At 40.7% G+C, this 26,069-nt stretch overlaps 1 long non-coding RNA gene across 1 annotated transcript; it reads right to left on the bottom strand.

Annotated features, from left to right (window-relative positions):
- Positions 1–432: 432 nt before the first annotated feature.
- LOC144382772 (uncharacterized) lies at positions 433–25,662 on the bottom strand. The gene is made up of 3 exons (XR_013450167.1): positions 25,489–25,662; positions 20,001–20,067; positions 433–555 (listed from the first exon to the last, which is right to left on the bottom strand). It is a non-coding gene; the product is annotated as an uncharacterized LOC144382772 (long non-coding RNA).
- Positions 25,663–26,069: the final 407 nt, after the last annotated feature.

A 26,069-nucleotide genomic window follows, 5' to 3' on the forward strand; every position in this document is an offset into this window, starting at 1 on the left:
GAGGAAAGAGTCATCCCTGTTGGATACAATGAGAATATGTGAAGCCAGATTTCCGGTTGCCATGATTCAAATGTCATGGATAAAGTTGACCAAAGAGAATATAATCGAGGTGAAAGAGAAGTATTAGCAAGGGATCAGGAGCAGTGCTATTTGAGTCAATTGTTCTGGTTGTCCCAAGGTCACCACTCCCCTTTCCAAGTTTAATTATTCTTGCCAATAAATCCCCCAACTTTAGGCTAAGCCCCTTTGAGTTTTATTTCTCTCACTTGCTACTAAGAATGATCCCCACGGTTACACAGAATTCATTTCTCCCTTCTCTCCTCTTAGTAAGAAGGGAGTGAATAGGAAGCTGGCCATAAGAAATGAGTTTCCTCTGAACCAAATCCCTGTCCAGGAGTAGAGGCAAAAGATAAGCATGCATCAAATATCATCTCACCTGTCATATGTCAAACACTGGACTGTTTTTCTGATTTTACAGCTTCAGCTGCAATCTTGATTTCAATCTCTTACTTACTGGAGGTTTTCCAGAGTATACTTCTAGAATATCTTAGGCCCCTGAAAGAGATTGAAATGTCCAAATTGAGTACTAGATCGCAACATGGCTAGTTAAATGTGTATCTTATCCCCTGAAGGACACTTCAAGACCTGGGGACTGATTGCACAAGGAGTACAGAGGAAAGGGAAAAATCAAAATTGATTATGGGTCTGTGTGAATGAGAGTATGGGGCAAGAAGAAGCCAAAAATGGGAGGTAGTAAAAAGGAATTGAGGAAATAATAGAACCGAGATGTGATGGAATCATAAAAATTATTGTTACAAAGGATTTAAAAAGAAAGTGATAAACATAGTGCTGAAAATGCAAATGTTTAGGAGGAATTGAATTTAGAAAAAGTTTGGCTTTGGCAGTTGTGACAACCTTCAAAGATGCAGCTTTAGACATGAGAGGTGGGTAAGAGCAGACTCTAGCAAACAAACAACAAACAACAACAGAAGGGAAAAAGACAGGGAGACAGAGACAGAAAAACAGAGAGAGAGAGAGAGAGAGAGAGAGAGAAGGATCCAGAAAAAGTGCTAGAGATTACAGGATAGGAAAGAACCAATGAATAAGCAAATCAATTAGATGACACGAAGAACAAATGGAAAAATAAAGAGAAGTAATAATGCAATGATATTTTGAAAAGAGAAATGGAATTAAGGGAGTTTGGTTTGGGTTAGCTAAATTTCACAGGTGGATTAGGTCATCTGACAAGACTGAGGAGGCCAAGTGAAGTGGTGGGGAGACTGAAGATTCTAGGGCATTTTGGAGTTCATACTCTCATGGTTCATCTCCCCCTCCAATTCTGCTCCCCCATTTTTCCCTTCCTTCTCCTAATATCCTCCATGCTATTCCTTATGTTTCACAAATAAATGAAACCATATGATAATTGACTTTCTCTGCTTGACTTATTTCACTTAGCATAATCTCCTCCAGTCCCATCTATGTTGTTGCAAAAGTTGGGTATTCATCCTTTCTGATGGCTGAGTAATATTCCATTGTACTGAGGGTTTTAGAGGGGAGGGGGTGGGGGGATGGGTTAGCCCGGTGATGGGTATTAAGGAAGGCATGTATTGCATGGAGCACTGGGTGTTATATGCAAACAATGAATCATGGAACACTACATCAAAAACTAATAGTGACTAACATAACATAATAATTAAAAAAAAGATTCTAGGGCATTTTGGAGACATATGCTGTGACAGGGTCAACACGAATTGACTGATAACATTCATTACGATATATCTGTGAAGGATCAGTTACTATTTTATAGCATATATTCACTTTAGAACCAGTAAATATGTCTTCAAAACTTTTCCTAGTAACTTGGCAAAGAGAGATAGAAGTAAAGGAAATGCAAGAATTCGCCAAAATGGCTGACCATGGGGTTCAGGTTTGGTAGTGAAGTAAATGAAACAAGAAGGAGGCTGACATCTTGGAATTAGAGAAAGGGCTTTAGGTATTGGAGGTCCATAATTCTTTATATAACTACAAATTGGTTTTGAATTTCCAGAGTACCAAGTAGCATGCTTACGAATTAGGGGAACAATGACAAATAAGATGTGTTTCCACCAGGGCAGTCACCATTTAGTGAAAGACATAGTCATGTACAAAAGCAGAGAGATTCAGTGGAAGCAAGGAACTGGGAGACACGAAAGAAGAAAGAAAATGGTGATCAGAGAAAGAAGCCTAGGGTCAGCTACTTGGGAAAAAAAATATAGAAATGGTCAGCAGATTTTAAGTCTCCATTTTAATTGCATATACAGTATTCATGTAATGGGATGTGTACTAAAATGAGAGCTAGGGGCAGGGGTGAAAGGAGGAGGGGCTTCAACTTAGAAACCAATGGTCTCTCTCTATTGTTGCTGTGACCACATTGGAATTGGCTCCGAGTCATCTTTGGCATTCTTGTTCCTTCTATTTTAAACTGAATTATGATCTAATGTCAATTTCTTAATCCATAAATCTGGCTTGACATTTCATGTGCTTCTAGTAGATGGTACTGGAAAAGCTGTTTCTGACTTAAGCTCCATAAAGGAAATGAGGAAAATGCAGAGATGGCTTGAGGCTAATCTATAAAGCAATTTGAGGCCCATGCCAGTAAACGCTTCCTCAATTCATCTCAGTAGGTAATCTGAAGAACTGTCACTTCTTGGTGACACATAGAGATCTAAATACATATTAGAAGTTCATAATACAATCAACAACATTTCTGGGTCTATAGGACATCATCTGGAATTTTTGGAAACCAAAACCTTAAACCAGTTGTATGGTACCATATAGCCAGACTCCTCACCCCTGCTCAGTGTACCATTTGAAGAACTTCGTTCTGTTTTTAAAATGTAAAATTCTGGGGTATCATCGTGGAGGTGGACAAACTTGAAAGCCAAGCTTGGGGTTGCCAACTCAAGTATGCACAAGGGTCAACCACTGGTAGAAGTGAGTGAAGCAGGCCGAGTATCAGAAGAGCAGAAGCTGAATGATGAACCCAGCCAGCCTCCACATCCAGCCTCCATGTCCCGCCGCCACATCCAGCCTCCACTTCCAGCTGATATTAGGGAGGGTGAGAACTGTAACAATCTGGGTAAGACTCGGGGCAGCCGCTGGTCAGAATTTGCCTCTTGTTGCCTGGGGAAGGCCAGCCCAGTGTTGCCTGATCTTCCCACTTTTTTCCAGAGAGATCAGAAAACTGGACTTTTATTTGGAAACAGCTGCATTTAAAAACTGGCTTCTAATTTAAAAGTAAACTACAGGCTGTACAAAACCTATGCGTCAGCCACATTAAACCTTTAAGTTGTCAGTTTGTAGTCTCTGCTTTAGAATTTACTTCTCATGTGGCTGTTTGGATATCGCATGGCCATGGCCCAAAACCCAAAACACTTGCACGCACACTTAGGCTTCCTCAAACCAGTCTTGGATGAGCTGCAGAGGAGGCAACCGGATGCAAGGGACAGTCGCTTTTTTTTTTTTTTTTAATGTCGCTTTTGAGTCTCTTCTATTTAAGAAAATATTTCAGTGTTGTATATAAAGGCTCTTGAGATGCACAGATCAATTGTAGAATGGCTCTGCTCCAAACATGTAACAAAGACAGGTAATTTCTGTATTCATCAGCCATCTAGAATCAGCACATCTCTTGTATTGTTTTCTCCTGTTGCCTTGGTTTCCATTCTGAAAATCAGCAGCATTGAACACTTCCCTCGTAGTCATCCTCAGGGAGGAGGCAGGGAGACAAACTCCTTTGCCAAGGAAGCAAGCTTGTGTGCAATGCACTACAGAGTTCAGGCTACTAATTTTCTTATCCTAAGAGTCAGCTTACCCCTTGGCCTCCCAGAGATAATAAGAACATGGACTCCTTATGCTTGATCATCCTTTTAAGTTCTTTTAGTTCAGTCTCTTCATTTATTAGATAAACAGAATTAAGTGGTCAAGAGTCTTAGCTGGTGGGTTACCCAATGGAAATTCCACAAACTCAAATATGTTAAAAAATTAGTGCTGCAAAGCCTTCTGGAATCATATGTCCCTTAGGTAAAGTAGCATGTGGACTAGAACTCAGTTCTTCTAAGTCACTGTCTAATGGTCTCTCTATAACATTTCTATAGAAATATAGTATTTCTATAAGGAACACCCACAGGCTGCTCAGCCTAGTCTAAGCATTAGTTGCCAAGTTTTGCAAATAATAGAAAAACCAACTCAAAAGAAAAACCAACAAAAGGTGTTTGTTGGCTCTTCACTATGAAAAATTCAGAGGTACGGTGGGCTTTCAGGCATGATTTGATCAAGTCTTAGCTTAATTTCCTCCATCTTGATGATCGTGATCAAGATCATTTTTATCACCATCATATCAAGTACAGAAATTGTGTTTATATGTGCCCAGCTCTGTTCTAAGCATTTTACAAATATTTACTTATATAATCTTCACCACACTTCCACAAGATGGGTACTATTACTAACCCCATTTTTTTTCCCATGAGAAAGTGGAGGTATTGAAAGTTTAAATACCTGGCCCAAAGGTTGCACTGCTGGGCCAGGATACAAACTCAGGCTTCTGGCTCCAGAGCCCTTGCTCTTCACTTCCGTACAAAGATTCGGATTGAACTGGTCTGGGATACGGCCTAAGAATCAGAGATTTAGAAAATATTTCCCCGGGGAAATTGGGATGTGCACCCAGGGTTGAAAACCAGTCGGTCAAGGGGTGGAATTGGTGCTGAGGTGGCAATCCTGAAGTCCCCTGCAAGGGACACCTTTTGGGAATTTAGGTCTAGCTTCTGCTCTGCCACACTTCCCTCCTGGTGGAAAAGAGGAGTAAATCTCATCCACTGATGGAAGAAACTTCCAGATGGCCCTGCTGAGCACTGCTGAACACAAAGACTGGCCCTGCAGGGCAGCTTTGCCTCAAGAACCCGAATATTATAGTCGCAGTAGGTTTTTGGGGTGTCCATTACCAAGGTATTACAATTTTTGCATGATGACAGTCAGAGATTGATTATAATTAGGAGACAGAGAAGAAATTCCTGGGGTCATGGTGCTTCATTGCAGATCCCCTGCCTCTAACTCTCAATGCAGAAATCTTTGCAAGAGTACTTTTGTGGATCTCAATGACAACAATTAAACTTGAAGAGCATGAGGAGACATTTTAATCAGAAGCTAATTAAGAACAATGGGGGCATATGTATCATTGATTGTGTCTCAAGCACTCTGACTGATCTGGAAGATTATTCCATTAATATATGGATGTAAACAGACACCAACATTTTCTCAGGATGAAGCAACTGCTCTTCGAAGGTTCCACCTCCAAATCTGGCTTTTGCTTATTAAATGACAAATAAAAATGAGCAGCATTTACCTGCCTGGGGAGGACATCAGGTGCCGGTTCCATGTCTTGGGGTAGGCCAGCATCAGGCATAACCAATGAGGCACGGAGAGTCAAGAAGGCACAGTGTTATTCCTTTTTAATGGTTCGGTGCAGCTCCATTATAAAATGAGACTAAAAATATATCTGGCCCTAAACACAGGGGGATAGGTGCTGGGAGTGATAGTAACATCAAAAGAACGAAAAACCCAAAACCAGAGTAGCAATTGTAGTATTACATGTAGTTTCCACCTTCTGTTAGTGTTGGCCATAATGCAAATACAGTGTGGTGTTTTCGGGGTGGAGGAACTTCTCATCTTCGCCCCACAGGATCCACTTACATCAAGGAATCACCCCTTACACCTCCCCTTACCAACACAATTGGGTTCCGTTTTTCTCTACATTAGTTTCGGACCTTTTAGTCCGTGTTGCCTCAAAAATCATGCCTGCTGACCGATGGTGCTTGCTCTGTGGCCTCACTATCCCTGGTCTTGGCGCCCAAAGGGGCCCTGGAGGGAATTTCATTCTGCTCTTATTTATACTGCTGGTAACAGATAAGAGAGATCCTCAGCACTTGAAAAGTGAATTGTGCATATGGAAAACTCTACCATATGATTTCCGATTGGCTTCCCAGCATTTTCTTCCAGTCCCTTCCCAAGTGAGCACTGAAGGATGTGTCAGGCAATCTGGGTTGTAATCTCAGCAATGCCAATGTCTACCACTATAAGTTATTTAAACTCCTCTGAGCTTCAGTTTTCTTGCTTCACAAAGTGAAATATAGATGAGATGATCTTAGCATCTTCCAAAATCAAAGTTGTTTGGATGCTATTTCTTTTTCCTTCTGGCTCGTCTGTCTCCTCTGTAGTCCCTGACTGTCATACTCATTTTGGTTTCCATATTTTGCCAGGTCTTTTTTGCTCAGGTAGTAACTTTTCTCATGCTCCTTGACATATGCATATTCTCCTCATACTTTAAAATGCTTCTCAAAACGCAGTATCTTCAGAGATCTTTCTCAGTGTGTGTATAGGGGGTGGGGGTGGGGAGGCAGGTGGATATCGGTTGGCCATGTGCCAGGGATATAATGATGAAATGAGATAGACTTGATTCTGTCTTTCGTAGAACTTACAGACTAGTTGAATGCTAACAGCTAACATTTCTTGAGATGATAGTATCTTAACTTTTCAGATGAGATGAGGCTCAGAGAAATTAAATAAATTGCCCAAAGCCACAGAGCTAGCAAATGACAGAATCCAGGTCTATTAGATGACAAACATTTTTCTTAACTGTCATGCTACAGGGCCAGCACATCATGGCAAAGATGTGGCAAAGGAACGCATTTCCCATTCCTGTGACATGACCGACATCAATTTCCAAATGCTTTCCTCCTGAGCCTGGCAAAGTCACATAATCGCTGGCCAGACACTTTTGCCAGGCATTTACTTCCAGTTGATAGGAAATGGCACTTGAAATGAAACTTACAGTATTTGCTATCTTAGCTGATGTCTTGTCCAGAACACCAAGAATCATTGAGTAATTCATTGGGATTTAATCATATATTTCATTTCATTGTTATTTAACTATTTCTATTGCAAGATACATCTTATCTTTCAACTGTCTCTAACCTCTGCATGGACAAGCACACGATTTCTTTTATAAAGTCCACTTCATCTCACATTATTGACACGGACTGTGAGCGCTCAGTAAGCACTGTGCCGGAAGGCACAGTGAAGGGAGCTCACAGAATGAAGGAAGGAAGGAAGGAAGGAAGGAATGCACTCATGCTGTTTTCATAGTGCCCGTCAGGAATGCTTGAAAGAAAGTTTTCCATATGTGACCCAGGTCTCCAACTTCTGAGTTGGAGAATCATTCTACTTTTTCCAGCCCTCTGAGCATTGTAAATGAATGGAGGGATATGTTTTCGGGATTTATAGAGGGAAAAGAAAGAAGGCTCAGGCTTCCAACCAGTGAGATGACAAATAAATGAAAACTGATGCTTGTCATTAAGCCAGCCTAGGAAAATCTGCACTGATAGAGGGAGAAAAGGCTTTCCTGTTAGCCTCTCCTCCCGACAGCAGCCTGGATTAAATTCCCCTTCTGGCACTCCCGTGCTCCCCAGGGAATGCTGAGCATCTCCACTGCCTTGTTTAATCTTTGCACCACACCATCCAGGAGTATGAGACATGGAACTCTTTAATAAATCTTTGTTGCACAAATGGCTAGATATTGCTGTAACTTCAGGGGCTTCGGGTGGAGGGTGGGTAATAGGCCTCCCACTTGATTATTAATGCCATGGATTCCCTAATAATAAAAAAAGGACTTTTCTTTCTACAGTGAAAGATAAAAGGCAAATAAAAGGTTCCTGTCAGGGGCAATGTTTTGTGGGGACATAATTACACAAACATATAAATGACTCAAACTCTTGCTAGAAATGAGTATGTGAACGAAGAAGAAAGAATATAGGGGCCGCTTGGAGTGGGGAATGAGGTAGGGGATGTTTATTGAATTAGTGGGGTGGAGACCCTGAAGATTATAAGAACAGCTAACAGTTAATAAGCACTTACTGTGTCAGCATTATTCTAAGCAATTATTCATGGATTAACTTTCCATTGCTTTATGGATTAAATACTATTATAATCCCCACTTTATAGATGATGAGCTTGAAGCATGAAAGACTGAACCATGTCTCCCAAATCACAAAGCCAGGAAGTTTTCAAGTAACATTTCAAATCCGGGTGGCCTGCCTCCAGCCCATGCCCTTGACTTCCGTGGTCTCCTTCCTCTGTAGAAGATGAGCTTTTGCCAGCTTCAGCATTCTGCCAAGAGCCAGGCCTAACATGATTCCATCTGATAAATTCAAGGTTTCTATCCCTAATATAATATGAAGGCAAGATTCACTTACGATTGTTCCTTTACAGTTGTTCCTAATTATTCTATTTGTGTTTACTTGGAACGCCTGGGGAATTCAATAAAGGCATTCCAATCCATGTGCACGATCCTGAAGAAATCAATAGATGGAATGAAAATGAAGTGAGATTTAAGCAAGCTTTCTGTATCGAAATCATATCGTTCACTGGAGACTGTATCCTTCTGCTTCTCTGGAAAAGCAAGCAGCCTCATTCTTCTGTGTGTTGAAACAAGCAGAAGTCCTAGGCTAGAAAGCTGTTCTAATCAACTAGTAGCTGCGAGCTATATTACTGAACTTTGTGTTACCAGCGATGGTAGATGCATTGCTGATACACCACAGTTTTCATCTGATGATCCCAATCTGCTTAGAGTCTAATAGTTTCTCTCAACCTTTACCATCTTAAGCACCACTAAGAGATTGAATCATCATGGGGAGGCCAAACGGAATGCATGCAATGGGTTGTATAATGGGATGGTTGTTTTGTTACATAATGTAACAATCACTCCAAATAAAAGATGCTCAGTGTGTCTCTAAGGAGCATATTTATGTTGGAGCATTTATGTGGGCTGGGGCCATTGCAGGACAAGCAGAGCAGGCAACTGTATGCGGTCCATCTATGAAATATTATTATTATTATTATTATTTTAAAGATTTTATTTATTTATTTGACAGAGAGAGAGAGAGAGAGAGGAGATCACAAGTAGGCAGACAGGCAGGCAGAGGGAGAGGGAGAAGCAGGCTCCCTGCTGAGCACAGAGCCCGATGTGGGGCTCGATCCCAGGACCCTGAGATGCTTAACAACGGAGCCACCCAGGTGCCCCCTGATCAAGTTTTTTTTTTTTTTTAAAGATTTTATTTATTTATTTGAGAGGGGGAGAGAGAGAGCACACATGAGCAGGGGGAGGGAGAAGCAGACTCCCCGCTGAGCAGGGAGCCCGATGTGGGGCTCGATCCCAGGACCCTGGGATCATGACCTGAGCCGAAGGCAGATGCTTAACCATCTGAGCCACCCAGGCGTCCCTATGAAATATTATTTAAGGCCCTTTCCCCGCATACGGCAAGAAACTCTCTCTCTTCCAACACTTACATATTTATTCTGTCAGCAAGAATTCATTGAGTACTTGTTATGGGCCAGACATTTCTTGTGAAGATGCAGAGTCGTCCTTGAGCGAGAGCATAATTATGATCAGGTGTGGTGAGAGACATAATAGGAGACACCGTTTGTCCCAGGAACTCAGGATGGCAAACAAAATCTTTACCTTCTAGGTACAACTATCTTCATCTTCCTCCTCTTCTCCCAATTCAGTCCAGGTTTAGCCACATTGGAATTCTGGAGGTGCCATTAAGAAGTCACTGTTTTTCACAATACCATGGTTTTTATGGAGATTTCTTCTGCTCTCAATCACATTCCCCATCTTCTCTGCCTAGTGAACTCTAATCTGTTAAGGTTTAGCTCAAATGCAATCTCCTTTTTGAAATCTTCCCTGATTTCTCTACCTTGTTCTCCTTGCTCCATCCCTTAGCCAATCTTTCCTTCTTTAAATGCAGAGCATTTTTTCCCCTCTCTTCTGGCATTTATTATTTTATGTGGCATTATATCAATTTATACACATTTTAGGTTTTTTTTTTTTTAAAGATTTTATTTTATTTATTTGACAGAGAGAGAGAGAGAGACAGCTAGAGAAGGAACACAAGCAGGGGGAGTGGGAGAGGGAGAAGCAGGCCCCTGGCCGAGCAGGGAGCCCGATGCGGGGCTCGATCCCAGGACCCCGGGATCACGACCCGAGCCGAAGGCAGATGCTTAACGACTGAGCCACCCAGGCGCCCCCACATTTTAGGTTTTTTGCTCTTATTGGTTTGTAAACTCTTTAAGGCAGAGATCATATATATATATATTCTTTCTAGCACTTATTATTGGAAATTGCATATTGTTCAAAATGCTTTCTGATTAACACAGTGAATTAATGAAAAATAAATATCATTTGCTTAGAAGCTATTGTGAAATTTGTATATCTTACGTCATTTAATTTTCTGAATAATCCAGCAAGATAAATATTACCATCATCATTTTACAAATGAGGAAACTAAAGCTTTGATGTAGTAAATGAGTTGCTCAACACCATACAGCTTAGAAATGGTGAACTTGTCTGGTTTTAATGGTCATCTCCTATTTTACCATCTTGCAAAAAATAAACGAGAGTGGGTGTGTAGTTGTGTGAAGGGTATCTTCCTTTTACGTCTTTCCTGCTCAAAATGTGACTGACAGATCAGCAGCGCTGGCATCACGTGGATGCTTGTAAGAATGCAGACTCTTAGGCCCCAGCTTACCCCTGTGAGATCAGAATTTGCCTTGTTAACACTATCCCCAGATTATTCTTATGGATAGTAAAGACTGAGAAGCACCCACTACCTTCACAGCTTCTCCTGGGTCAATCATGATTTCTGGCTTTTTAAAAGCTCATCTCAGACATGCAGAAAATTGGTGCTCACTGTGACACGCAACCAATAAGCAGATGAAAGCTTGCAGGTACCAGTTTGGACATACCCTAGAAGAAAAGTAAAACCTTAGCTACTTTTCTAACATTCTTCTTTCCTTGTTTCCCCACCTCCGTACATCATTCTCTGAGGGAAGAGGGCTGGTTAAAACTATAACTTACTAGGCAAATGTGAAAGTGTTTCTGGGGGCTTCTCATTCAGATCATTTAATCGTGAGGAATAAAGTACCACTAGCTTGAGTTAGTTAGAGAGAAGGGCAGTGTAAGAACACATCCGGAGTGGTTTCAGTAGTGAGCTCTTGTAAGACATCTGAGTGCATGATCAATACTAGGATTAGCCCTCATGGATGTGCTTCTGAACTCAAGATCTCTTGCAGCAGGAGTTTGGGGGTCTTCTCCCAGTGATCTACCATTAATGAAATTTTGTTAACCCCACCCCTCTGTCCTCATCACCATCATTACCATTGTCTATTCCCCTCTGTCATTTCCTCTTCTTGCTGTGAAAAAATTTTTCTTTTTCTTATTCCTATTCAAGTTCTAAAGACTGAGAATATGATTGGCTAATCTCATGTACTCAGGGAGTCACATTTCCCAGATCACAGGGTAGTATATGAGTATATGGAAGAAGTTTCTTGGTCAAACACACAGCTCCAGTTTCATTATCCACAGCTTAGGGTATAGAATGATTTCTTTTAGGAATAACCTTTGAAGTTCTGCAGATACTTGAGAAGTCTAGTTTCCTTCAGAAAGGTGTATGAGTAGATGGCTCTGTAAAAAAGGTCCGGGGCAAAGAGGAAAGAAATAAGTTAACTTTTTTCCAGTGCACTGCTAAAGAGCTAGGTAGCTTATTATATACTCTGTAGATGTGATTAATTGCTAAATTCTGCCTTCTTCTGCAAGACATGGTATTAGGGTAAGATAAAACAAGTAGTCCATTGTCCCATTGAGTTCATTTTTTCAGGTAGATATTTACTGAGCACCTACAACTAGTTAGATACTCTGTAATCTGGAGATTATAGAGATGCATAGAACATAGCTGTTACCTTCAGGGTGGTTACAATTTAGTGGTCACAGCTATATGAGGAAATGTTTTCAGAATTTATGTCACAAGTGCGAAGGCCATCGGCCCAGGATGTGGCTTTTGTATATTTGCATGTATTCTCTTTTTGTTCAAATTCTCTCAGAATTTCTTTGTGGGGACATTTACATTAATTTGCTGCTAAGGTAATTGTCTTCACTTATCCAAGCACTATGAAAAGAAGCAGGAATGAGTTAACCTAGTTTGTGGCTGAATGACTGTAAAGAAAAAAAAAAATTGAAAGATTAAGAGTTGAACCACATTTGTTTGGTAGTACTGTAGGGTCTGTCATAAGAGCTTGGTCTAAGGCATTACCTTATCTTTGGGCAAGGAGGGGACATAATAAATTATATATTTATTAAATATATATTTAATAAATATATATTTATTAAATATATATTTATTAAATAATAAATTAAAAACTGAGAGCACTGTGTTCTGTCATCTCTCTGGAAGTATCCATTCTAGGCACTGTTTGAAGCATGCTTTTATTTATAATTAATATAGGGCCAGAGCAGAGTCGCCCTTGAGCGACTCTGATAAGGTCAGAAGACTACCTTATAACTCAGTGAGTTGAGAGATACCAGATATAGGATCATTGGCGTACATCATGGAACTCCATTCTTTCCTTGCCCAAGGCACTAGTTTCCAAAGGGTTTTCATACCTTCATGGTGGTGGTTCTCGGTTTCTAAGTAGAGTGACTAAGATGAGCTCTTCTATTCATTCAAAATCCAGTTTCGAGCACAGCTAGAACTTGGTGAAGGTTGAATCATAGTGAATATTAAAGATTATCATGCTGATTATACCCTTATCAGGTTATTACACTGCATACATTTTCAGGGGTGGTATTAAAAGCACTCCAAAAAAAAAAAAAAAAAAACAAAAAAACCAGTAAGTAGGATAACTGGTTAATAGGTGGGAGAAAATGTCTAGAAAGACCTTTTCTAAGATTCTCCTAGGTGTCCTCTAGCTTGGAGGAGAACTGAGCATGTACTAAATATATAGCGAAGAGTTGTTCTTATTTTTGCTTTCTCTTTCATCTAGTTGATTAGGAACAATTACCAGCACAGAATATTCTCCAAAGAGCTCTGGAGAGAACATAAGGAAAGCGCTAGAGTCAGCTCTTGACTTCTTTTTCTGAATATTGTAATTGTTGTTCTTCTTTTTTTTTTCCTTCTTCTATCTGGCGGGTGGCTTTGTAAGGAAGAATTTTGGTCTTCACGGCACCTCAGCGATGATGAGAAATTCATGTACTCGGTTGCTAGTTTTTATTTCTTCCTTTCGAAGAACTCTTATGCAATATTTCTGCCCTGTATCAACAGTAGCTGGTATATCTGAAGCAAATTTGCCCAATATGCTTCCCACTTTCTGGGGCATATATAAATGGCAATTCATTTTGGCAGATGGACCCAGATAATGAAAACTTCTTTGGGAATTAGGGACTTAATGGAACTAATTTAGATCTCAGGGAGGAAAGCGTAGCAGAGGCCATTGTTTTACAAAATAAACATTTTGTTTGGCTTGTCTTCATCAAGTGGATTACTTGGCCCACCCTTGTTTAGTAGGCTTCCCTTTCAAATGAATGTTCCTTCTTCTTTTTTTTTTAATATTTTATTTATTCATTTGAGAGAGAGAATGAGAGCGAGAGAAAGAGAGAGCACGAGAGGGGGGTGGGTCAGAGGGAGAAGCAGACTCCCCACTGAGCTGGGAGCCCGATGCTGGACTTGATCCTGGGACTCCAGGATCATGACCTGAGCCAAAGGCAGTCGCCCAACCAACTGAGCCACCCAGGCACCCATGAACGTTCCTTCTTAAACCCATCTCATTTATGTTACTCTAAATATTCCATGTCATGAAATGTTAAACAGCTAAACAATAAATTTCCAAAATGGTCACCAAACGGACATCAGATTTTATAAGTGCCAAGGGACAGGAGTGGGAGACTTTTACAACTGTCCATAATCTCCTCCAGGCCACCCATTGTTATCCTCCAGAGACATGCAGTCCTTACACTCTAAGTAAAAACAGTGGGATCGCAACTCCTCTGCCATCTCTCCGAATCAGATTGCCAGGTAGAATCTCCTCCAAAGCAAAAATTTGGGAAGTGCCATTGTTGCTGTTCCATCCACAACATTAGCCGGGACTCTATTAATAGTTAATCACCATAAATACATTTCTGGTAGTCTGTTATCCTAGCTCTATTGCTCAGGACAAAAATAAATAAAAGATCTCTGACAAGTTCCTATAGTTTGGAGACTTGGTCAAAGATGTTTCTCTCTTTCTCTCTCTCTCTTTTTTTTAGCCACGTTATAGCCTTTTCCAAATATGAGAAAAAGCAATCATCAGTAGCTAGAAGAGTCTCCAGACTCAGGGATATTGTTATAATCGGGTCAGTTGAACCTGCTTTCAGCTCATTCCACATCACAAAGCTGTCATAAGACCAACGCTTTCTTTGGAGCAGGTACATTCAAATGCCACCAGGTTGCAAGCCTGGGGCTGCAAAAGGTAAACTAGTGTCAGTGAGCACATCATGTTGCAAAAGCATCGCAATAATTGTATAGACAGCGAAGGATTGCATTTCACTACCGCGTAGCATCAAATGCATAAGGCAAATGCAAACAAGCTATTGTCACCTACCAGAATTGGGAACTGAGAGTAGAACTCCTAAGCTGTTCATTATCAGCCTAAATGAGCCCATTAGGCTTACATTAGACTTTAAAGAGAAAATAGTGCTACTGAATTGTCAGGGATGCAAAATTTCCTAATGCAAGAGAAGAATCACTACAAATTCAAAAGCTGAGTCTTATTGTATTATCTGTCTTATTTTCAATTTGGAAAATTCATAAGCCCAACATGGGTATAGCTTTTATGAACTTGTTAAAAGAGATGATAGAAGAAATATCTTAGCATCATTTCCATATTTGTCCCCACTCCTCGCCCCTGCCCCCCCACATTAGGAGTATGCTGAGATAAAATGGGATTTGGGAGAAACTTGTTTGTTTCTGGTATATCTGGTGCTGATCAAAAAGAATCATACAGAAAAGCAACCTATGGTAAAATTTTGAAACCTGATTTTTACCAGAAGATTATTTTGATTTTATTATGTTTGATGTTAGTGAGGGATAAGACAGACATGAAAGGTTTTGAGTATAGATTTTAGAACCAAGTGATGAGCAAAACTGACAATTCATATTCTTATCAAATCCTTTTGAGTCTTACAAAATAGAAGTTTCCTTGAATTTTCTGACATCTTCACATCTCACCCTGCCCCAAACTTGGAGACTCATAAAAGATAAACATAAAAGTTGAAAAATACTGGCAAGAAAAAATTTTCAGCTGCAGCCCTCTTTAAAAAAAAAAAAAAGTCTTATTTGGTTGAGGCTGAAGGCTCTCTTTAATATAAGGTAGTTGGCTCCACACGGATATTTGACCTAAAATCTAACTATCATAAATAAGGAACTGAAGCAGAACGTAAATTACAATGCTGACACAGAGTTTTTCTTTGCTAGTTTCAGGTCAAAATACAAACTCAAATCGGGAGAAAGTACCTGTGTTGCCTGAGAATTGGTAGTTCTTTTGGGTATCCAGGTAATCTCAAAAAATCTTTTAGGTGATTACTCTTAGTTAAAAAAGGTTATACAGCAAAGGAACGCCTCATAGTCTTTCCGTGCTCGGCAGATGGCTCACGGCAGTACTGTGGGCTCTTCGACTTGCTTCGAAAAAATAAAACCCTCTCAGCTCAAGGATTCTGTCTTCATCGTGTTATCACGTGGCCATCATTACCACTATTATGACTACCACAATTATCTGAATATTTAATAAGTGTACATCTAATGAGCAACATTAGGCAGTGGAAGCATGAAAAACCTCCACCTCATTAGCCAGGGTAAGTTATCAGAGTTAATCAAGAATTGATGGCTGAGGTTCGTTCCCAGCCCTATTGCATCAGCATGGACACCATACGATTCAGGAAGATAGCTTCCTGTTCAAAAGAGCTCTAAGGATATCATGGTTTCCCGGAACCTGGCAGGTGCTCTCTCTCTCTCTCTCATGAGACTCTATGCTCCTTCTCTACAATATTCCATCTCTTCCAGAAAACAGTTAAAAGGTTTTAAATTGGGATCCTGAGGAAATAGTGGAGGGATTGACATGCAAGCAACCAACAGGGCTGTTTTTTATACCATATTGTCTGGTAGGGGACTGTAGCTCTGACCATCTTCTTATTGCTAAGAATAGACTTAAAGGGCCTTAAGGACACTAATGTCAAGTTTCTGACCTACCTTTTTAATGTGTTACACTATTTAGAGCATGATTTGGAACACTACAGGAGAAGGGTATGAAAAAAGAAGGCTGAAGGGATACTGGCTTTAATTTCAATTTCTTCGGAATTAGATCATGTTCTAAAATCCCAAGTGTACACATTAGTCTACAATGAGAGAAATAATTATGAAAGAGCTCCAGTCACCACTGCATATGGCCAGACCATTTGCTAGAAGCAAGGATAGGTGACAGTGCAGGGAGAGGCAAGAACATTTTGTCCTGCATTAAGCCCTACTTCCCTCAGAGGCTGTGTGTCAGACGCCTGGTACCCTGGTTCTTTGGGCGGGTGAGCCAATTAGCACATTCCCTAGTCTGGAACTGTAGTTGCTGTGTATGTGATCTGCATACTGATTCAGCTGAGATTTGACCTTCTGGGCGGAGAAAAACAAGAATCCCAGGTGAGAGAGAACATTGGCCTAGATTTCCCTATCCTCTCTCCTCTATTCTTTATTTCCAGGCATACTGGCCCAGTAGTTTTTTCTGACTAACTCAGAGACCAGAAAACAGTTCTATTTCACTTGAAAATTTAGATCAGTCTATAGGATTAAAACTATTAGAAATCACGGCTTTTACCTCCTTTGGCTAATGTCAAAAGTGGAAAGCAGGTGGCGCCTTGTAATAGTGACACTCTTGGCCCACATGGGGGCAGTACTAGGTAGTCAAAAGCCTCCAGGAGCTGCCCGGGCATGCAGAGTCTGGCAGGAGACAAACTCTGAATGCATAAAACAGAATCAGGTTAGTTTTTCATAAGCACAAGATTCCTTAAAGCCAATCATTATAGCGTTCTAAATGTTCTTGCTGAAGGAACGAGGAAGGAAAGATGTCTACCAAATTTCCAGCTGCTGGTGCAATCACTTGCCATGAGATGTTGGGAAAATTTTTTGATCGATTATTCCATTTAACACTAGAGTGTCCTTTTAACATACATAACATGAAACAAACAAACCATTTTTTATCCGATTATCATATGATATTCTAGGTTTGTTTGAAATGGGGGAAGCATATCTTAGGTGTAGATTTTCAGTTTCTTATTGTCTGATAGGATGAGCTGCGTTTTGATAAATTTTCAAATAAAGAATTTCTGGGCAAACTGGATAGGTAAGTGTGCGTTCACAGACAGTGGAAGTTTACCAGGATATTTAGTGCATGGAGGTTATTCGTGGCTTAATGATATTGAACAGGTCTCCTTCTTGAATAGGTCTCTTTAAGTTATAACTGCTACATAAACAGCCACTGGTGTAATTATACATTCATCTGATCTGAAGGGTTTTCAGTGTTGAGAGAGGAAATCTTTTCTACCAAGACCCTTGAGATGGATTATTTTGGTTTCTTCTAGGACACACTTCGGAGATTTGAGCCAAGAGCCATAATGGTATGGTCAGTACTGAAAGACACAAAGTCACAAGGCCATTGTTTCTTTACTCAGAGGTGAGACTACATAAAATACACAGCTTTTAGGTGGTGTTGTCCCATTCCAACCTTCAGAAAACAAACTTGGAATGAGCTGATGAGCTCTTACGTAGGTCCTGTGAAAGCTATGGCAAATGACTCTTTCGGACAGCGAGGGGCCCAGAGCTGTGAGACAAGCTAGCCTACACCTCAGAGAGGAGTCAAAAGACTCATGGTGACAGTGTGTATGTACTGGACAGAACAGAAGAATATCTGCCCCTGACGTCATTAACATTGTCTTCGATCCCCTCTTTCTTCCCTGTACTTCCTTCTTTTCTTTCCCTGTCTCTGATCTCCTGGAAAAAAAACAAACACTGAGGTCTCTCCATCTTCATCCTTAACTTTATCCCCCTGTCCGCTTATACACATCCCAGAGCATCTAATCACACCCACGGAAATTGTTTTTCCCCGAGGGGATCATTTGGTACTCAAACGGCTATGGTTCCTGTGCCAGAGCAACGAGATTATCAGAGAAAATTCAGTTTTGCCTTTACATTCGTTTTCAAATCTCATTATTTCTCCCATTAAATGGTTACTTAGAATAAGGTATATTAAAAAGCACATCTTTTTTGCATGTTCTGAAATGGTAGCTTGGGCCGGCAGGGTGGAAGCCGGCTCCCTGTCCCAGGAATGTTTTTTTAAACATGGACGAAAGCATCCGCCTTGCCTCAGTCTGGGGTTTGGTAAATGAAATTTCTCAGGCTGATTTTTCTATTCTCGCTTAGAAAATGACTAAAATGGCTATGGATTTGAACCTTGCCATAATGTTACCTTAGTGTCACCTGGCAAGTTGTGATAAGCAAGTGTTATGCAAAATTTGCTGCGCCTACCCCAGCCCTTCTGGAAATCCGTACGGGAGCTCCATTAACACTTAAGCGATAGTATGCGATCACTTCGTCTGTGTGACTATACTGTTTTAATGAGCATACAGGGAGGAGAATTGCATAGAAGATGTAGTGATAAACAACAGATTAATCTTTTTAATAACTCGGGACTTTTGCTTGCTGGATTTTAATTTTCCCCTCTCCTAAAATACTAAGTAGAACGTATACCATGGTAACGTGGTTTCCTATCGCTTTGGGGCTGAAGAAGATGGGATTAAGCTTAACCTATCGCTTTTCTCTTGTCAGGTCCCTCCGGGCACCCACGTGAAAGCACGTTCTTTGTGTTTTCTATTCTAGCAGCACCAGAATCCCACTCCTTCCAACCCTGCTCACTTCCTCTTGCTAGTTCTAACTTGATCATTAGCAAGAGAGGGGAATGAATAAGAAGAGAAAGACAAAAAGTAATTAATTCACTGAAGTGCAGCTGCAAATGAATTTTTAAAATAAATTATTAATTTTCTCTTTAATATTTCTGCATCGCTACTGCTCTGTGTCTGGGGACTGGGAGCGAGAACGGCTCGGCCTCACAGCAGCAATGCCCTGGGTAGAGGCAGCAGCGCCTCGCTGTAACGAGAATGCCTTGTGCTAACACGGTATTTCTCTTGTTCATCAGCGACATGCCTTTAGCCAACAGCATTTCCAACAGGAGTGGGTATTTAAGTTTATGGTAGGTAGAGCAAGCATGAAGGATGGGAGCCCTTGCAATAAAAGAGGTCGAATGCCTTATCTTCTGTATCTTCTGGTGTCAGCTCCCTAAAATACTGAAAGCAAGACAAAAGCGTAATGCGTCGGAGGAGAAAAAGGTGACAGCACAAATCCAAAATCTTTTTGCTTCTGTAGAAGGGAGGAAAACAACGCCGGATTTCGAGTCGGGAGGACTAGGAGTCGACAGATTGGAAGGAAGTCTTACTTGCGGAGCAAGCTGGGCGGAGGGGAACGGGGTGGTAGGGCTGCAGCGCGCCGCTGCTGGGTCACCTCGGCTGGACCCACATCTGCGGGCCGCTCTAAACCCAGATTACGGAACGCACTTGCTTTCACTCCCTTTGCTCCAATCAAATGTTAGCAGGAAATCTGCTTCTCTTGACCTGTGCAGCCTGTGGGTGGAAGGTAAACCAAAGCATTCTATGGAAAAACTATTTTTAGTAACAGAAAGCAACAGTGCTGCTTCTGTGTTCAAAAATGTTGGCTCCAAATGGCAGAGGAATGATTGTTTCCACTTAAAGTGATTGATATGTCTACACACACTTGAGAGAGAGAATTTCATTACCTATTCTTTCTGCCGGGACTGACTGACTACAGTTTCAAAGGAAATAGTGAGCACATTTGTATAACAGAGTACCATTTTCTTCCATGAAATGGAGGGGGGGGGACGACCAATATATTCCGGGAGAAACTGTGTTAAATAAACAGAACAAAGATATGGAAAGAGTGAAGAAACTACTACCACAGAAGAATGTTCAGTACATGCAGTAATTAGGTTTTTACCTTTCGGTTCAATGACAGTAAAATACTTGTAGTGGTTCACCTGCCGCAGTATTTACTTTTAAATTACCTGTAATGATTAAGCAGAAGGGACAAAAATAAGGATTACAAAAGGCAACCTAACAAAAATCAATTTATTCCATAATAATACTTAAGAATTAATGCTTCCACTTTGTGTGGCATTTGAAGACTCGGAAACTCAAGTTACTCAATATCTTAGAGCTGATTTTTAGAAGTGAAAATTAAGAAACCCAATCTCTAATTTGGGGTCAAACATAAGGGAAAACAACTTAATGAGCTCTTAAAATGGTAATGTTCTCTTATAAAATAAGAAATCCTTCTGCAACCAAAAATCTGTTTTCTCCCAAATATTTTTCTCTAATGCTGTTTGGTTACCTCCTAAAGCCATTATTTCCAGCAGAGTCACAGAAATCCTCAGCTGTGTAGGCGGTCCCAGTAAATTTAGCAGCCAAGCCACATTTTGACATGTTAAGAATAGGCGTCCATAAATCTTCTCCAGCTTCTCCTGAGAAGATTAAATCTTTCTTTTCAAGAATTTGCTAAATTTCAGGAAATGCTGTAATGTAACAAATGACTTGTAGACAAGGCTGAAGAAAGAGTAGAAGATAATGGAATCCCTTTGTTCAAGAGCCGAAGCAGAAGCTGAGGAAAACTTCTGGAAGTTCTACTTTAGTTACTAGGAAAGAGAGAGGAGCTAGGGCAAATGAAATCAACGTGCTTGCAGTCATACTTGGACACGTGAGCAGGGGCATGTTGAAACCCCTCTACTGTTGAAAGGTTTCTGTTTCAGGACCAATGTCTTTAAAACAGAGATGCCCTATGATAAGCTTTCAATTAAAGAGACCTTTACAGAGTCCAAATTTCACTGTTCTTTCTCACACGTAGGCAGGAGGATACAGAACCATTTACTTTGTCTCCCGAGTCTACTTCAAGTACATTTTCTGACCTTCCTCTAAATAGTGAGGGCTCCTTGTACTGAGTGATATATGGAGAAGGCTTTAGCTACTTCATATGTGTCTCAGTCAGTTTCAACTGCTATAACAAAGTAGGTAGATTGGGTGGCTTCAAAACAACGGAAACTTGAGCCTGAGATCAGGGTGCCGGCAGGAGTGCATTCTGGTGAGAGCCCACTTCCACAGTGCTGACTTCTCATTGTATTTTCACATGATGGAACGAAGCTAGCGCTCTCTCTGCACTCTAGTAAGTCTTCTTCATAAGGGCACTAATCTCATTCACAAGGGCTTCACCCTTGTGGCCTAATCAACTCCCAAAGGCCCCACCTTCTTATACCATCATTTTGAGGGTTAGGATTTCAACACATGAATTTTGAGGGGACACAAACATTTAGTCAATAACTGCATGAATGAGAGAAACTTAGACTGTTTAGCATAAGCAGACGAGGAATTTATTGAAGGATTACGGGATAGATAAGAGAATTGATGACAGGGTTAAATGGGCTCTGAGAAGGTGAGATCAAAAATTGCTCCAAGGGAGCCAAATGGAGGGGCATTCTCACCCAGGGCTTCCAATGGGGATGACTCTGCATCAACTATTTTCCATGCTTGTGTCACTTCTCTCTGATACTTCTAAATGCCAAGGAAATACAGTCTAATTGGCTTAATATAAGTCATAGGGTCATCTCCTGGCTGAGGATGAAGTTGAGGAAGGCAGAGATGATCCCACTCAGATGATTCTGGTTTCAAAAGTTAATTTTCATCTCTCTTATTAGCCTCTGATCCTCTCCCCTGTATCTGACTTTTCCTAAAACAAGTTGCCTTTATAACTCACAGAAACTTAACTTATATTCTGTTTGATTAGAAAGCTAGAGAAGAAAAAGTCTGGAAAAGAGTGGGGATGCTCCAGCAGGTACATACTGGCCCTATCTACCATGTGAAATTGTTTCTACTAGACAGATCCATGCACATTAGACACATATATCAGGACATAGCTCCATATCCACCGAAAGACCCCAAAACCACATGTTTATCCTTCTCTTGTACCTTTGAGTTTCTATGTTCTGACTACCTTAAAAGGTAGCCTTGCTATTTTAGATCATTCTGTTGCCAGGATGTCTATTTAACTGCAATCTATTGGTACTACTCTTTGCTAAAAGTCCCCCAAAGTGTGGTTATGTTGTGACCCTCAGCATCTGCAGTTTCAAGATTAATTTTTCAGGATATCACTTTGGATAATAAATGCTTTTTCTCCTCTCCAGGAACCTCCAACCCCATATGCCAAGCCTGACTCATAAAAAAAAGGACCTGTAACCTGAAGAATTAGTTTTTGAGAAAATATATTTTCACCTAAGGAAAAATATATATCTCAGTTCTACTAGTCTCTGAGCTCCTTATTTATTTGTACATCCCAGGAGCACCGAATGTGTGTTTAATATGTGTCCATTGAATAAATAACTCGATAACTGAGGTAGTAAATGAATAAACATTTATTTGTATCTGGCTATCAATTCAATCTCATCCAGAAATATTTAAAGAAAAAAAATTAGGGATTATCTCATTGAACCCTGTCATTTACTATAAGCTTGGGCATAGAGGCCTGGGAAAGGAAAATGACTTATCCAAGTTCTAGATCTAATTAGTGGCAGAGCAGAATATTGAGGTGAGATGTTCTGCCTTTAAATCCAGGACTTTTGCCGCTATCACATCCAGGTAATTCATGGTAAGTTCTTAAAACGTGGCATCATCCAGGTATGTTTTTTAATGTTTTAAATGTTTTTTAATAGATATACTTGTAGACTGAAAATGAGGTGGTGTTAGAATGCAACAGAGGCAGTCCTTGAGGTTGAGGTTTGGGCCAGAGACTGCCGAACTACTGTGTTAGCCTTGTAGATGGTCAGAACAAGATGATGCCTTTGTACAGAAGGGGAGAGCTCTTCGCTACCCTCTATCCTGCCCATCAGCTTCACTGTTTAGGCCCCAGACTGATATGGGGGTGCATTTCCTAGTAGGGCCATGATAATGACAGTCTCTTATTTATGAACGAGTTTGGCGACACCATAGAACTTTAGAGTGACTTTCAGGGGAGGAGGATGAGCTTCTTCTTGAAGATTTTGCCTCAGAGTTTTACCCCACTCGGAGATAGATGGCTGCCTGTTTCTAAGTTGTGAGAATGAATGCACGGAAACCGGAGAACCGGCCCAGCAGTGGCCTCTGAAGTGCTCTGGCTGACCCTCACAGTGGGGCAGTGTCTCATGTTCTCCACCTGCCCTGTCTCCCCTCAATTAAAACGTCTTCTCTGGGCCCATCACATTTCAGCAGCTGGAGACTCTTCAGTTGAGGTTATATGCTGATGACTCACCATGATCTGTCTCAGGACTGGAACTCATTCTTGTGCTCTAGACCCATATGTAATATATCCTAATAGACTTCTCTAACTGGGTGTCTCATAGACAACACAAGCTCAATCAGTCTAAAATGGAATACTTTTTGTATCCTGCTCCCAAGCCAGAAATCTGGGCTTCAACCTAGAATCCTCCTTCGACCTCATCAACCACATCCAGTTTGGTCCTAACTCACACTGATTCCAGCTCTAAAATATTTCTCCAATGTTGCCATCACCTCCCTACCTTGCCTTGATCACCTGCAGTTTGTCCTGGTGCAATATCTTCCTAGCTGGCATCCCTGTGTCTCATCTTGCCTCCCTCCAACCCACCTTCCACACTGCAGTAAAAACTTTCTAAAGTGTAAGTCTGCTCCAGACACTCTCTGGCCTCCATGGTACCCCACCACGTTGGCAGGGCAGTCTGGCCCTTCCATGTTTTTCTATCCTGGCCAGAAGGATCTTTCATCTCCCCACTCTCCTCAGGGCCTTCCATAAGCAACCCTCTGGAACGATCATGTACCATTCCATCTGGAACGAACTACATCGTGGTCCACTCCCCAGGACTCACCTACTCCATGCTCTTTCACCTCTCTCTTTTTATATACAGACTTCCCATGGCCTGGAATGACCACCTGAACTCTGCCTCCCCATTTGGCTTAAGTATTACTTTCTCTGTTGTTTTTCCCAATTCCTCTAGCAGTTTTCCACCCTACTATACCTGGGTATTTCTTAGTCACAGTGCTAATTATGCTACACTGCCATTCTTGCTACTGGTATCATTTATTTCTTTTTTCCCAATGACTAGCACAATGCCTGGCACATACTAGTATTTGAATAATCACTTATGTAATAATGGGTGGCTTAGACTTAACTTGTTACCATCCCAAACAACATGCATTGAGTTGCAAGGAATTCCTGAAATGCTGCTCTAATCTAAAAGCTTGGAGTTGTCACCAGGGTAAGGCAAAGAGGAAATATTTTGAGCCTGGCAGAGTTTGGGCACTATGCAAGTTCTTATATGCCAGAGACTGTCAAAGAAACCCATTCCTCTTATCACTCTTATCAGAAATCCTATACCAGAGACCAAGATTAAGGACTAACACATGTATCTTGTCAACCATGGCTAAGTACCTGCAGTGCTTCTGCTGCTTGGCTGTGAAGCTGATGGTACTGGGTCCCTTCCCTGCAAGGCCATGCATCGTGCTGGGGCAGCAGACCCACTCACCAGCTCCATTCCGTGCATGATTTAACTGTAGGGTATGTTATCTGAGATTAACTAGGATCATATAGAGAACAAATGGAATGCCACCGAGGGGCCAGCAAACCTACAGAGGAGTCAGGCCATCAGCTAAACTTGAGTTCAGAATCCTCAAAAAGTGAACTGATTTGGTTTGAGGAATGGGTTTCAATGGTAAGCCTTCTCATCTGACTATGAAGTGGCTTCCTCAGAGTATGGGTCCTGGTATAAGTAAGACAAAATGCTCTTCTGAAAGGAGATCAGGAAAGTTTCTCTGCCCAGTGATTCACCAGTCTCCTCTTCCTTTCAAACTACCCAAAATGGGTTAGTTGAATAATTGTTTTTGTTTTTTTTTTTTTCACTTTGAATGAATTTGCATGAGCAATGTGGAGAAATAATTTTTATCAATTACTTCAGGGAGAAAAAAAAACAAACTGTTTCTCTCTTCTGACCCTTTTTTGGATTAATCATGCTGTGCTGGTTTGAGATCACCAAGTCTCCTAAACACCAACAGGCAACATGAGATTCGACCATCAGATCTGTGATGAGGAAGGGTTATTTTGAATCCTAAACCAACCTTTTTATCTTCACCAAACTCCAGGAGGTTAGAAATCATATCTGTTAACTGTTTTATTTATAGTAACCACAATGCTCTAGGCAAATGAAACATTAAAAATTCATTTTGGAGATTATATCTTGTTTTCATTTTACAGTACAAGAGCAAAAACAAAAAAAATCTTGTTTTAAAATACCTAGCTTACTACTGGCTTAATAATATCCACTATTTTTACATCAGCTCCAAATTAAGAAAAATGCAAAGCCAAATTACGATTGCATACACTACTCATGAAGTGTTGTGTAATGCATCCGGAAAGCACTGCCCTGTGATCTTACCTGCCAATATGGAGAAAATGAAATGTGTATGAACCTCAAGTCTGAATAGTCGAGGAGTTGCTCGGATATTCTTTGTTCTTATATTCACCTTGGAAAACTGGAGTCTATTAAAAAAAAAAAAGACATATTCCTCAAAGAATTTTCATCAGGCCTACAATTTAGAAAATATTTTCAAGGCAATTTTCAGTACAACCTTTTGATACAAGAAACAATTCTAAACCCATTCTCAGCCCATGCAGTGAAAGTATGTCACCACCATTTGAGCCTGAACTGGAAGGATCATTTTAAATCTAATCCATTCTTTGTCATTGAAACAGTTGTACGAAGCTCTCTTTCTTTTTCCTCATCTGCTAAATGAGATCATCTTCACCCACTTAAGACATCTTGATGAAGTGTTATGGCTTTTAAGGAAATTTAAATATAGGAAATATATTTTTAAGAATGCTCTGAGAATGATTTTATGTTTTCTACCTAAAGATGTAAAATGATATTTAATTTTAGATTTGCGTTTCCTCCAAAAAAAGTATTCATTTCCCAAAATAGTATTTGCTGCTTAGAGTGGTGAGGTTATGGATGATTTA

The sequence above is a fragment of the Halichoerus grypus genome, chromosome 8, assembly GCF_964656455.1.
Source record: "Halichoerus grypus chromosome 8, mHalGry1.hap1.1, whole genome shotgun sequence".
NCBI classification, from domain to species: Eukaryota; Metazoa; Chordata; class Mammalia; order Carnivora; family Phocidae; genus Halichoerus; species Halichoerus grypus.